Genomic DNA, 14,821 nt, shown 5'->3' with positions numbered 1-14,821 from the left:
CGTTTAAACGAAGAAATCAAGCAAAAACGGCCACATTTGGCTAAAAAGAAACTGTTGTTTCATCAAGACAATGCACACATCCGTTATTGCAATCATCAAAATTAATGAATTGAAGTTTGAGCTCTTGCCTTATTCACCCTATTCGCCAGATTTAGCCCCGTCGGATTATTTCCTGTTTCCAGACATGAAATGGCTTGGTGGTCAAAGATTTTCCAGCAATGAAGAAGTGATGTCGACAGTTAATGGCTATTTTGAGGAGCTTGACGTTTCTTATTGTAAAAAGGGTATCGAACTTATTGAACATCACTGGAGAAAGTGTATGAAGCTACAAGGAGATAACTTTGGAAAATAAACATATTTTATTCCAAAATTTTTGTGTTTCTTTTTGTTGTGCCAGTTACTGGTGGACCATCCCCGTAGGATGTGATATATCTTGAATATTTATGCAAAAGTGGAAACTACGATTATATTAGACTCTGAAGAATACTGAAGACTAGAAACCGCGAATGTAATCTTGGTATGTTACCAACTGTATAAAGAAACGATATTCAAAATTATCTTTCCTGATGGGAAGAGTGGGAAGTTATTTATTATTTCTTTAAACCCAAAAGGGGCCAGTTAGTTTATGCAAAATACAGTTGGATACAGAACAGCTTTTTGTAGCGATAGAACGAGAACGGGTGACACATTAAGATTCAGCTCCATGAGATATTTGCTAGTGAAGCTGTTGTGAGTTCCTGTACATACTGATTTTCAGTAAAATGACGATGATGGACAATGTAACGAAAATAATCTTCAATTTTTGTACCCGGTTTCATCGAAAGTCTATAGAGTAGTGGTAGCTTTCTGAACAGATAGGCAAGCTGCACAATAGAACCCTGCCACAGCTTCATTCAAGGTACTAGGGAATGGTATCATTCAACCCGAAAGAAATCAACTAAGATTGATCATAGGGTTGGATACTAGTCACTGGTACACGGTAAAGAAAAGAACCTTAAGATTTAATATATTTGATATTATCATGAAGACTATCAAGGAAAAAATGAAAAATGCATAAGGAATGTAATTTATTTGTTCTCAAGGATGAGGGTAGGTAGGTTCTCTGAATATAAGTAGATTCAATTTGTAAATAAATTTCACCTATAAATTACGTGAAAACTCCCACATTTGTATAAGAGACATTTAAACTCATTGATTAAAAACGGAAAAACCGACGGAAGGAAACGTGTGTAATATTTTGTTGCAAATAATCCATTAGTTCATGTCAAAACTTGGGAAAGTCAACAACACAATCAGCGTTTTGAAGAGACTGTCGGCGGTGAAATATTTGTTTTGATAAATTGATCTCTCCCAAAAGTTATATTGGATAAATATTTATCTTTTTGAATTATTACAGTTTTCTTGGAGCGAAAAAACAAAATACATTTTCATAACATAAATTGATAATTCTAAACACACATCAAAAATATTTTGAGTACGTAGAAAAACTCTAATTAACTAATAATTTTTTTATTAGAATAAATGTGTCTCGACAACTAAGATAATTGACATATGTTATAGTTATGATACAATTATTAACTACGACACCTCAAAATTAACAAACTGTTTGTATTACGTACATTAAGAATTTATATGACTTCTATGTAATGGATTAAGTCACTGTGGAGGTTAGCCGTCGAAGTTTCTTTTGCAGCTTGATCTGCCAGGTATTCCAGATTGAAGTAATGGTAATACCAAAGCTTGCAAGAAAGTCAATAGAGTCGATAATATTCTGGTATCCAAAGATTGTTGGATTGCATATAATTCTCCTGTCTAGACACTAGCGAAAGATGATATACGATGTCATTTAATGGAAGGTAGGGTTTTGACGTCGATGAACCTTTGAATTTCATGTGGCTTAGTGCTGCAACTTGCCCAGTAACTTGCCCATCACTTGACTATGAAACGTCTTATACTAGTTATGAGATCATTGTGAATTTGTATCAAGTCACTGTGGAGGCTAGCCTTGCAGCTTCTTTCGCAGCTTGATCTGCCATGTAATCCAGTGAAAGACGGTTCAGATTCTGGAATCCAAAGATTGTTGGATTGCATATACTTCTCCTGTGTAGACTCTAGCGAAAGATGATAGACAATGTCGTTTAATTCTTTGATGTAAATTGGCTACGGCATAACTTACGCCGACCTCACTTTTAGATGCATTAGTATACAGAATGTTATTATAGTGAGTGGAATTGGTAATATTTAGAAATCGTTGTTTCAGTATATTGCATTCTTAGGAAATATATTTATAGATGTATTAAATTTTGGTTGCTGCTTTTTCAAAGGAAAACAGGATGATATAGAAATTGAAGCTGTTTTAGATAGGTTGGTATTGGTTATGAATGGTGATTGAATTGCTGGATGTGATTGGAGTTCAAAGCCAGAATTAGTGGTTTCAGAAAAACGATTTAGCAAAGGATAAACTGTATTATCAGGTAGTGTTGAAAATTTTGCACTTGTCATCTTATCTATAGTGAAAGCTCATTAGATTCATGATAGATGCTTTCAAAAGGACTGGATTTGCACATTTGCTGACATGTAAATAAAGCGTGCATGATCTGATTTTAAAGCCAATGTTTTGTACTGTTTTTCCGAACCAATTTTTTTTTAATTCTCTGATATAATTCTTCCAGGTTAACCTCTTTCAAAGGTAAGAACCCAAATTTTTATACAGTTAAACACCAGAAGATATTTATTAGATTATTAGATTTTGCGATTGAGCAGTGATAAGGGATTAGGTTACATGTGGTTTGGTTATTTTTACCACTACAAAAGATGATCAGATCATCTGTATATACGGAGATCTAAACAGGAGGTTACTTGAAGAGCATATTATATCATTTATGGCTATTATAAAGAGCAATAAATAATCAATAGTTTGGGAAAAACATAAAAACTCTCTTCAATTTCCCACCAAATTTAAAATTAGTAACCAATTTTTTAACACTTCAAATAAGGGAAAGTGATTGATAAAGATATCATTTTAATGTGAAAAAACTTATAGTTTCTGATGCTCAGGTAAGTATTTTATGTTGATAGATACTGACATAATTGGATTCATTATAAAATCATCACTTATTATAAATTTTTTCGAGGCGCGAAGCGAAATTCACAACTGAGAAATAATTTACGGAAATTCTCGTGGGAGATTCGGTACAGAAATTTTATACTAGAATGAAGAAATGAGTTTATGTCGGTTTGATGTTCGGTGATTTAATAAATAAAGTGACATGATAATTTTTTTAACGCTTTCTTAGCAACTTTTAGAAACGTATGAAAGTTTTGTTTGTTAGGCGAAACTGTTTTGAAAAAGATAGTTTGAAACTAAAATAGTCTCATAAGTCATAATAGCTTTTGAAATATAGCTTGCCAAAATACAAACTCTCCCAATATAATATATTGAAAACGTTCGAGATTAAACTGCTGTATAAATATTTACCTATTATGACAAATTCGGCGCCTATAATAAATTGTTATATCATAAATTTCGTGTGTCCAGTGACTCAAATTCACTCTCAGATATTTCATAATACATCGTACACGAGCTCAGACATTTGTTGTCGGTTTGATGGATGATTTTATCAAACTAGAAGAATTGATAGCTTTTCCACCACGTAATATTTCATCAAAGACATTAAATGGACATAGAAGACAAGTGAAAATTGGCCGTTTTCCAGATACGTCAAAAGAAATTGGAATGTATGAATATTTTTCCGGCGTTTCTATAAATCAAAAATACAAATCAGTTTTTTTATGATCCTAAATTGGCGTAGTTTGAAAAGGCCTTGGAGCATAAGTAATAGAGATCAGGAGTTAATGTGATTTGGCGATACGCTTAGGTTGGAATCATATACAGGGTTTAATAATTTTACTACTAACTTGGTTGAATTGGTTATTTTAAAAAAATATTATTGTAAAAAATGGAAAATTACTATTAGATCCTTCTTCTTCTTCAAGTACCATATACTTTGCAGCGTGTTCTCTTGTCCAAAGCTTCTAATCTATTATCTGAAAGCACCCCTCTTCTGCACGTCGAAAAATTGCTGCCTTACCTTGAATACCACACCAGTCTCTCATATTTCGTAACTAGGAATGTTTTTTACTCCCTGATCCTCTCCATCCGTCGATCTTTCCCGTCAGCATGAGCTTGAGAGTTGAATATTTCGGTCCTCGCAGGATGTGTCCCAAATAAGATACTTTTCATTGTTTAATTATCGCGATCAGCTCTCCACGCCCGCTCTCCTCAGTACTTCTTCATTCGTTAAGTGCTCGGTCGATGGGATCCGTAGAAGTCCGCCCAGTTGCCACGTTTCCATTGCTTCAATTCTGTTCAAGGATCTCACTTTCAGGGACCACGTCTCCACACCATACAAAAGGATTGGCCAAATATAATATTTTATCACCCTCAATCTCGGCGGATTAGGAACTTATTAAAATTTGTAAAAGCTGTTTTTGCAATTGCTATCCGAGTTTTAACTTCCTCGTCGCAATCCCTTTGTTCATTTAACATACATCCAGGTATTTGAATTTATTGACTCTCTCTATGTTATATCCATTGACAAGTAATTGAGCAACATCAACACGGCGAAGTTGATGTTTACTTATGACTATTTAATTTTATGTGCGTATATTGTGAGTCCGTTTATGGTTCCAATTTCGTTGATAGAATTGACTAGCTCTTGTAGGTCTTCTATATTAACGGCTATTATCGCAGTATCGTCGGCATACGTAATATTATTTATGAGACTTCTATTTACTTCAATGCCCTTTTGAAGGTACTTGATGGACTCCCATTAATATCTTAAGGTGTTCCGCAGTTAGAGAACCGCTAGTTCACAGTTCCGCTGTTAGATCTGCATACAGCTTTTGTATGATCATGATGTCTCAACTATCAATATCAACATTCTTTAGGATGTCAAACAGTAAGTCACGCCAAATGGAGTCAAACGCTTTTTGGTAGTCTATAAAGCAAAAGAAGACATATTTTCCTAGATCATAGCATTTTTGAATGCTTCTCTGGTACCCAGCCCGTTTTTAAAACCACTGCGTTTCACCACTAACCTCTTCGCACTTTTTAAATAAGTACTCGTTTGTGAATAATCTTAAAAAAACTTAACTGCGTGGCTTATTAAAATTATCAGTCTGTAGTCTTCACAAGTTTTCACTTTTAGATCCAAATTGTGTGCTACTCCTACCCTCCATCGTGTATAACTTTGAAGAATGTCTTGAGCGTGTGACTCTTTAGTGATGTAGTCCGATATTCTTCGCATTTTCTGGCATTTGTTTTCTTACGGATTGTTATGAAAAGGAATGTTATCCAATATGATGGGATAGTGTTTCTTTTATAAATAGTATTGAGAAGATTTGCCTGTAATTGGACTTCCTAAAACAACTTAAGTAGTTCTACCGATAGTTCATCATGACCAGGTGCCTTGTTATTTTCCATATTTTTGAGTTTTTTCTCTATCTATCTAATCCTCTTTTCAAATTCCTTGTTCCTGATGTTGATCTTGATGTTCCGTTATCATATTCTATCCATCTTTCTAATTTCCTTTTATATATACACTAGCTTTTACCCCCGGCTTCGCTAGCATTGAAGCCATTGAATAAGTATCAGAGATCATTATAATAGAAATGAATCAATATGAAGGAGTCTTATTTTTCCTACAAATTACTTTGACTCATGTGTAAAGCTTATCAATAAAGTTTTTAAAAACTCTTCTGGTTCATTATTCTGGTGTTTCTGTCGCTCTTCTAGCTACCAGCTGCTGAGCATGTCTTTCTAAACGAACCGGTACCTGAAGAGGGTTTTCAGCGGCTGTCAAAATACTTTGTCGCTCAACTTGCTATTTTTTTCATCTCTGCGTCAACCGACGATTCTCTTAATTCGTGCTTTAATTTTACTACACGTGGCTTTTGCTTCCGAGGCATTTTTAAAGAAGAACAGAGTAAGAATTAAAACCAAAGAGTGAGGCCTAAAAGAATGAATAGTATTTAACAACAGAAATAACACCAAACCTAAAAATTCTAGTTCTATAATGCACTGCTGAAACTATAGTCAACTGTATTGGATATTGACGCGACTGTGGGTAATACAGTGGAACGGTATTGAGATTTTTGACAAAAAATTGTTTTATATCTCGTAAAAAAATTATTTTTTTTTCATAAAAAGTTTGATGATGATCGGTTAAGTTGTTTTCGCGTGAAAGCGTAACAAATAAACTTACTTTCACATTTATAACAATATTATATAAATTATGTATAATCACAATAGTGTGATTATGTGTGTGTGTGTGTCAATTCCATATTTAAATCAAGTGTATTTGGTTGAAAAGTTATATATCAGGTAACACATACAAATTGTACGCTGCGACAACATTGCGATCAAAAGGCTAGGAAGGTGCGAATGTACAATGATATATTACAAAAGAAATTTAAAATAAACGAAGGTTCTAGAAATCCCCGAGCTCTTTTGAAAGATATATGAGTGCAATATGGTCCTATTACTGCGCCACTTTATTCAACACCTAATCCGTAGTATATGTCTGAGACAAGACAAAGTAACGTTTCTATTAGCTATATCTATCAGAAAAATATTGGATATATTTTTTTATTCGCTTTATGCAAATTATATGAAATTATCAATTAATTGCTATAGAGATTATTCAACAAAATTTCTATTTACTTTTATTCAGCTATCACTAATTTTTTTTTGAAAATTTGAACTATTTTACACTATTCCTGCTCTATTCTAGTTTATTGTATCAGGTTCTTATTATGTTTTTGTTGTTCTTTCTGAGATTCCTATCCATGAATCGCCAACCCATGTAGGAGCCCCTAGACTTGAACGACGGGGCTTAGCTTGGGCCAACTCTGGGAAACCCGGCCTTGGCAAACCAATAATAGCCCAACCCTGGTTGAAGTCTAGGTAACTTAGCCCAGGCTATTATATAGTCAGCCAAGCCTGCCTGATCTCTAGGTGACCCGACCTCAGCCATCCTATAGTCTACCAGGCTTGGCAGAAATCTGCACTAATATTTTTATGTACATTAAGTAAAAGAGTGCATTGATAAAAATTTCTCATAAAACTAGAAGTTTATTAACAATATATTAAAAATCTATTTTTACAAGCAACTAGCCTGGCCCAGAGTTGCAGACCAGTCTTGGGTTCATCTAGGCAACCAACCCTAGTCTAGGCTTGCAAGCGAGAGACATTGTTATCATCCCAGAGTCCCACCAAGTCTAGGTTAATAACGACTTCCAAACTAGGGCCATAGTTGTACATACTTGACCCAAATCTGGGTCTATACTGAGTCCATCGTAAAATCCTATACGGGAAGTTTACGTACTTTCATTAGTTTATTAAACTATTAAGTTATTGTCAAATATTTTTACATTTTTTCATGAAAAATCAACTAATTCTCATTCAAATTTTCTAATTATATCAACAATAAAAATCGTTCAAATTAAATCACCCCCATTGAGCAACTGATCAAAATTCATTACTACTGATTACTGCTCATTAAATTGCTATCTTCAGCTCGAGAAATAAAAAGACAGTGCATCAACCGCACAAGTGTTCAGTTAGTATTCTAGCAGATGATTAACCTTAATGTGAGTGACAAATAAAACACCGTTATCAGGTGACAAGATACCTTTATAAAGTTTATATGTAATGTGAACAATCCAGATTTGCTTCTACTTTGTTCGCGGGTCTGATTCCGAAACAGTTTAGGGACTAATAACTTGCAAATTTTCAAAATAGTTGCTCGCGGGTCGATGAATTCTCCCCTCCGAGAACGACAGTTTCGAAAGTGCGCATGCGGTCAGTCTCTGAACTGTTTCGGAATCATACCAGCGAACAAAGTTGTTATTTTAGTCAAGCTAAACAATTCTGCGGCGATCGAAGCGGTACATGGTTATCGGCTCGCAAGAAACACTGAATTAATAATATAAACACTTGACTTCATATGTTTGTTGGTATTGTAATAGCTGAATGAAATGAAAATGAAACTTTCAGAAGATTTTTTTCACAAATTATTGACATTAAAGGAGAATACTTCATTTACATGGAACATAACCCAGAATTTACCTCAAGTGACGTAGAAAGTTTTTGAAATCATTGTGTAGTAAAAATATAGAACTAAAATAAAAAATTGGAATGTGGGATATGCAATGTAGAGGCCAAGAAGTAAGACTCTTGATTTGTTCTGGATCTATAATATAATATATGAATCAAACTAGGCGAGATTCTAAAGGGCGTGTTACAGTCGTCGGAATGTGCTACATATGCAGAGAACCTAAACGCAAGCAAAGGAAAGCTTGCACTAAGTGTAGAAAACCATTTTGTGATGAATTTGTTCAACACACAACAACTGTTTCTCCGATAATTCTGTATGAGCAAGGAATTTGTGATTTTTATAAAAAATTTTAAAACATTTTAGCAAAATTTTATTTTTATACGAAATTATAAATACCTGGGTACTAGATGGGTACCTCGGTAACTTGTGTGAAAATATGTTCTGGTTTTCAGAAAACATTGAGAATAATTTACTGATTCAGAACATTCAAAAATATATAATTGATAAATAGGTTAGAGCTCTTAGGAGCTGACAGAGCGCAAAACATACCTCATCACTCACATAAAGATTCAATGGACTAAACATAATTGGTTTCGTAGTTATTATTATTGAAAGAGGAAGAAAACGAGAAAATAACATTTGCAATCATAAGATTTTCCAACAAGTCAGTGAATAAGTAGAGCTACATCCCTATATAGGAAAAGATGTTGGCTTTTTCCAGATCAAACCATGTATTTCATATTACTCAAACAGAAGGAGGTTGTCGAACAAACATCATTTGTCTGAGTAAATTTGTGAATCATTATTTGAAAAATAGTGAGAACATGAATATTCTTAATCATAAATTGTCTTCAGAAACAAAAGTCAGACACAAAACCAAATATAAACAGACAAATCAGCAGTATAAAACAGTCCTTGTTTAGCTAAGCAATTTCAAAACAACTTCCAACAAAATACACTGGTTGGATGAAAAAACTCATCACCTATCTGTACGCTTGCCATAACTTAGTATCATAACACCAAGACTCGGTATATTTATAACTGTGGATTCAAGTCTTACGATACATTCTTGTTATTGAAGATCTTCTCCATTCATTTCAAATTGCTTCCATTTCATATTCATAAACTATTATTTCTTAAAAATGCCGTATATCTTGTTCTATTCACATTGATTCTGTTCTTTTAGTATTCCTATTATTGGTCGCGTCTCTTAATATCTCTAGCAATACCTCTTCTGGACTTTTTTGCTCTCTTATCAACATTTTTAGCTTATTCCATTATTCATAAAGTTTCATAAATTACCGTTTCCTTGTTTAAAGTGTCATTATACTTCTCATATGAAAGTAATGAATTTCAAGTTGCTGGAACCAATCCAAATTCAAGTGACTGTATACCACCAATAGTAAAAAGGAAATCGAAATAATTTCAACAAGTTGCGGAAAAGGAAATAGCTTCGTAATTTGCCAGCACTGCGGTCAACACCTCAACAAATCCGTATTCTAGGAATCTCTCAAAGATATATTAACTTTTCACCACGGTCGTACATCTAATTTTAAAATGAGGAATTCCAATTTCCATTGCAATAAGCTTTTGGTAAGACACCTTTAAAATAAAATGTGTGTCGTTTAACAGACGATATTTTCTTTTTTTTTTTTTAACTACCTTTCAACGATAAATTAGTAGTAATATTTACAAAGTGGTTTGTTTGTAGTGCTAAGGTGCTAAGGCAAAACAAAAGTTAGTTGTTCGGGTAGTATAGTACAAACCAAAATTGTAAACGTAGTTCCAAGAAAATTCTAGCTTTAGGAAGAAAAACTTCCAGCAAAAGTAGAGAAAGAAAAAACAAAGATGATTATTTGGTGGAGAAATTAATTGTTTTAAATTCTGTCGGGATAAATAAGATGCAAGATACCTTTGTATTTGAAAGAAAGCACTAATAGAAAAAAAAACAAATAGTTGATATTATGCCCGATCTACACTGTACACGAGGCTACACGTGGTAACACGAGTGTGGACGGTGCTTCCGTCTTCTCTCGAGTCGTTTCAAGAGAATCTGGAACGTACAAAGATATGGCGGACTTATGAGACTATTTAGATAACGCAAATAAAAACCAAGCAAAAGATATTAGAGAAAGAGTTTCCTCATTTGACTTGTAAGAAGCTCTAGACATTCTTGTATAGCCGCTTCTTCTCACATACAATGTCACTATCCATTTTTGTATTGAGCACCAAGAAATCGTGAAAAATTCTTTCTTAAGGTTTGGAAGGTTACCCAAATATGTGACTCATGTCATAAACTCTGGAAATGATGAAATGGAAACATGATATAATGATATAAGTTGTATGAAACAGAAGTTTTTATTTACATTGTTTTTGAATGTAATGTAAACCATGCTTGCATTCGAAGATAAAAAAATTGAAATGCCCATCTGTTGTCTTGGTATAGTAATGGTATCGATTCATTCGAAATGTAAACCATTTTAGGTATATGAAAATTTTCAAGTTTTTTCACGATTATGATACTAGAAAAACTACTTAATGAAGAGAAAGCTCCCCGTTTTTGATTTGACACGATTGAAACGTGGGAGACGCTTCGGAACACACGTCGCTGTTTATTATCCTATCCAATAGACATCCTCAAAGCTTGTTCACAATTATGATACAAGAAAAACTACCTTTACGAATGGTAGTGAAATTAATAGCTTTGAAATAAAATGTGGTAGATATGAATAAAAATTTGTGACGATACAATTCAGACTTCACTTGATTAAAAAACTTTCCCGTTTTTGATTTGAGACGATTTGTAGCATACGCTTCGAAAGACACTCACTGTTTAGATGGCCACAACTTTTCAACGATAAACAATTTATCACAATTAAGGCTTGATTAGCTGCTTGACTAAACGCTGAGGTTAACCTCACTATTCAGATATTGAATTGGTTGCACACCAACAAACCAAAGATTTTGTATTTGGATGCACGTCCATCAAGTCCACATGAAATACCCTTCATGGTGTTTTGAAAATGGTATCGATTTGAAAGAAATGTAAAGCTAAAAAAACCATTTTTAGCTATATTAAGTTAGTCAAGACGACATCTTCAGAGATTTTCAACAATTATAATACCTAAAACTACCAATATAAAAACATAGCGAGATTAATTGGTTTGAAATAAAATGTAATAAATATGAACAAACCTTTGTGAGGATCCAATTCAAAACTTGACTTGATGAAAAAACTTTCATGTTTTTGATTTGCGACGATTGAAATGTAGTAGATGCTTCGGAAGACACTCACTGTTTATGTCTCCACAAGTTTTTAATGATAAAAAGTTGATTTATTACAAATAATGCTTGATTAGTTGCTTGACTAATACGCTGCGATTAACCTCATTATTCACATATTTAATTGGTTGCACACCAACACGCAACAGATTTTACATTTTGATGCAGATCAATCAAGTCCACATGAAATACCCTTCATGGTGTTCTGAGAATAGTATCGATTCGATAGAAATGTAAAGCGAAAAAGTCAAGACGACATCTTCAGATATTTTTAACAATTATGATACCTACTAAAAAACTACCAATACAAGAACATAGTGAAATTAATTGGTTTTAAATAAAATGTAATAAATATGAACAAACCTTTGTGAGGATCCAATTCAAAACTTTTTTTGAATTTGAGACGATTGAAACGTGGTTTATGTTCCCACAAGTTTTCTACGACAAAAAGTTGATTTATTTCAATTAATGTTTGATTAGCTGCTTGACTAATATGCTGAGATTAACCTCATTATTCATATATTGGTTGCACACCAAGACACCAAAGATTTTGAATCAGGTCAATCAAATCCACATGCTTCATCTGAATATATACGGGTAGCAGTATTTTTCAGTCCTTGTTAGTGAAGTAAATTTTTGATTGCTACTCAAAAAATATCTTCAGCAACTGTGGATTGTCAATTTTCTAAATAGAAAATATTCGGTTTCAAACGCATTTATCCACCAGTTTTGAAGTGTATAAACTCCTTTTATAAAACATTTCAATGTTCGTTAATATATTTCTATCCATAAGTAATAAGAAGAACAGGAAATATGTTGTTGATGTGAATAGTGAACCTTTCTCCATAATATATTACTAACAATTTGAATGTACTAAACAAATTACTTGACTCGTGAATAATTCTGGAAGTTTAATCGTGTTCAGTAGATTAATTCAATTGCCTTTTTGTGATTCTAGTCATGTTTGTAGTTTCTCTAATGTATCTCGGGCAAAACAAAGAAATTAGGTAACATATTGCAGTTTCGAGAAGGTTTAAGTTAATGGAACAGAATTGGAACAATGTCAGGAGCTTGAAAAATACGACTATCGAAGTTATATTGTATTGCCTTGTACATTGAAAATGAACAGAAATAAAAAACAGGAACATTGCATTTGAATATGGAGAAGTTGAAGACGAAAATAAAAGCAACACTATAACATTGTAATCATTGAGTGGATATTGATACAACATATTAAAAAACAATGATATACCCGAGAAATTAGAGTCAAAATAGTGGATAAGGGGACAAGGAACATATTTAAGATTTGATTCAATTGCTTTACTGGAAGAATGGCTGGATATCAATTCAATATAATAGTTTACTTATCAACTTATCATCTATTCCTTCTCGGAAAGATCTAGACTCATACCTGCACCAAGATTTTATTAATAAAAAAAGACTAAAACCAAATATGTGTCATATCGTATTTACTCTGTCTCTAGCATGAGAAATTTCTGACCTCAAATAACAATGCATTTTAGGACGGGCTTCCATCCAACTTTCACATCTCTTCCGAAGATTATTATGACTTGAAATGACCTTCAAGAGTGTATCGATCCACTAGTTCCCTAATAGATCGTCCCTCATTGTTCTTTATTTCTATTTGTCTACAATGCCGGTCACGGTTAAATCTGGCCCTGGCGCAGCCTTCTCTGGTGTAATCCATCAGTTCCCTTGGTTGATTGTTGGGATTGCTTGACTCAAGCTAATATTTTTCTGGGCTTGGAGCTTATTTTGGTAACCCGATGCATATTCACATAGCAGGGTGGGGATAGGGATGACTTTTATTAGGTGGATTTATATATTCAGGTCAAGCATATCCCCTGAAGAGTCCTACTAGTCGTCTTTTTGTCTTGTTTTATACACTAGGTAATCGATGTGATCCTTGAATGTTATTCCTTAGTGAGGATGACTTCTAGATATTTGGCATGGTGATTCTGTTGTCGATGATGTTTACGCTCCGCTCCGAACACCGAAAACGCGTGGCCACGCGACTTATTATAACTTTCTTATTATTTCCAATATCGTTATGAAATTTTAGGAGATGTTTTTTAAAAGTGAAAGGATTTGAAAGATGTAAAAAGATTGATTTTTCGAAAATTATAATCTGTACTAGTCTCTTAATCATGATGAACTGTGGAGAAAGCTCTCCGAAAGCTTTTTAGTTAACTGGATGAAATCTGAAACGAGTGGATCACAATTCGATGCCGGTCATTTTGTATTTTCACTGGTTTATCATCTTATCAATTAAAAACCAAATTTAAAGTATTATTTTAAGATAAATTCTAAAATTCGGAAGCCTTACTCTAATTTTACACTATCATACATCTAATATGAAATTATTTGGATAGTTTCCATAGACTATTCAAATATCTAATATTTATCATGATTATCCGAGATATTTTCATCAATCTTACCCGTAGTGTCATCTAGGAAAAGAAATAAGGACTTTATACGTTTAACTAAAAGTGAACTAATGCATTAGTTCAATGCTTTCATAACAGGTGTCGGAACGTCTGATACATAAATATAATTATTGATTACCACATTTTTAGGGTTAAGTCAATGATATTCAGCATTTATGAGTACTATAAACAAATATTTAAAAGTTCTTCTTAGGTAACAACAAGTTTCATGTCAATTAGATTCTATTTCATATTAACTAAGTTAACTTTAATTCTAGATAATATTTCTTAAAAGCGTCAATTGGGAAATTAGATTTCTCGTATATCTAATTCTTAAAGTGTTGAAAATTTTAAATTTTTATAGATTTTTTACAGTAAGTCAGTTAAAAAATGTGCCTACACTGTATAACTCAAATCTTGCAATAAGAGAATTGAACTGTATTTGTTCTGTTTAAAAATAATGTGAATACATATCCATTTATTCCATTCGTAGCGAAACTACGTCTGTTTATCAAATAAAAATGCAATTTCAGCAGTGATGCGTATGACTAAGTGTATTTACATTTTTTAACGAGCACATTCATATGAAATTCGATCTATTAATAAAAAATTTAATATCAGCAAATTTCTGCATCCCATTTAGTTACCTAGTTACACACAAAGAGGATACATTCGTAGATAGAGTGGATATTAATTTATTAAAGCCCCAATCACACCTACCGATGCGGCGAGTTAAGCTAAGGACACATTTTTATATGCGTGTGTGTGTGTGTATGCTAGCTGACATTTTGATGTTTTTAAACTGGTGAAGTAGTATCCTCGACCTTCACGTTCATACAATACACATTCACAATCCTCCGGAGCTTATAATATAATAGAGCATCTACAAGAAGGTATGGATTGGTTGGATGAAGAAGAGAAAATGGTTGCGGTTACTTCATCATGAATCCAGGTAGTACTGGGTTCATCCAA

Source organism: Diorhabda sublineata, chromosome 7, assembly GCF_026230105.1.
Source record: "Diorhabda sublineata isolate icDioSubl1.1 chromosome 7, icDioSubl1.1, whole genome shotgun sequence".
In the NCBI taxonomy this organism is placed as follows: Eukaryota; Metazoa; Arthropoda; class Insecta; order Coleoptera; family Chrysomelidae; genus Diorhabda; species Diorhabda sublineata.
This window is presented reverse-complemented; position numbering follows the sequence as displayed.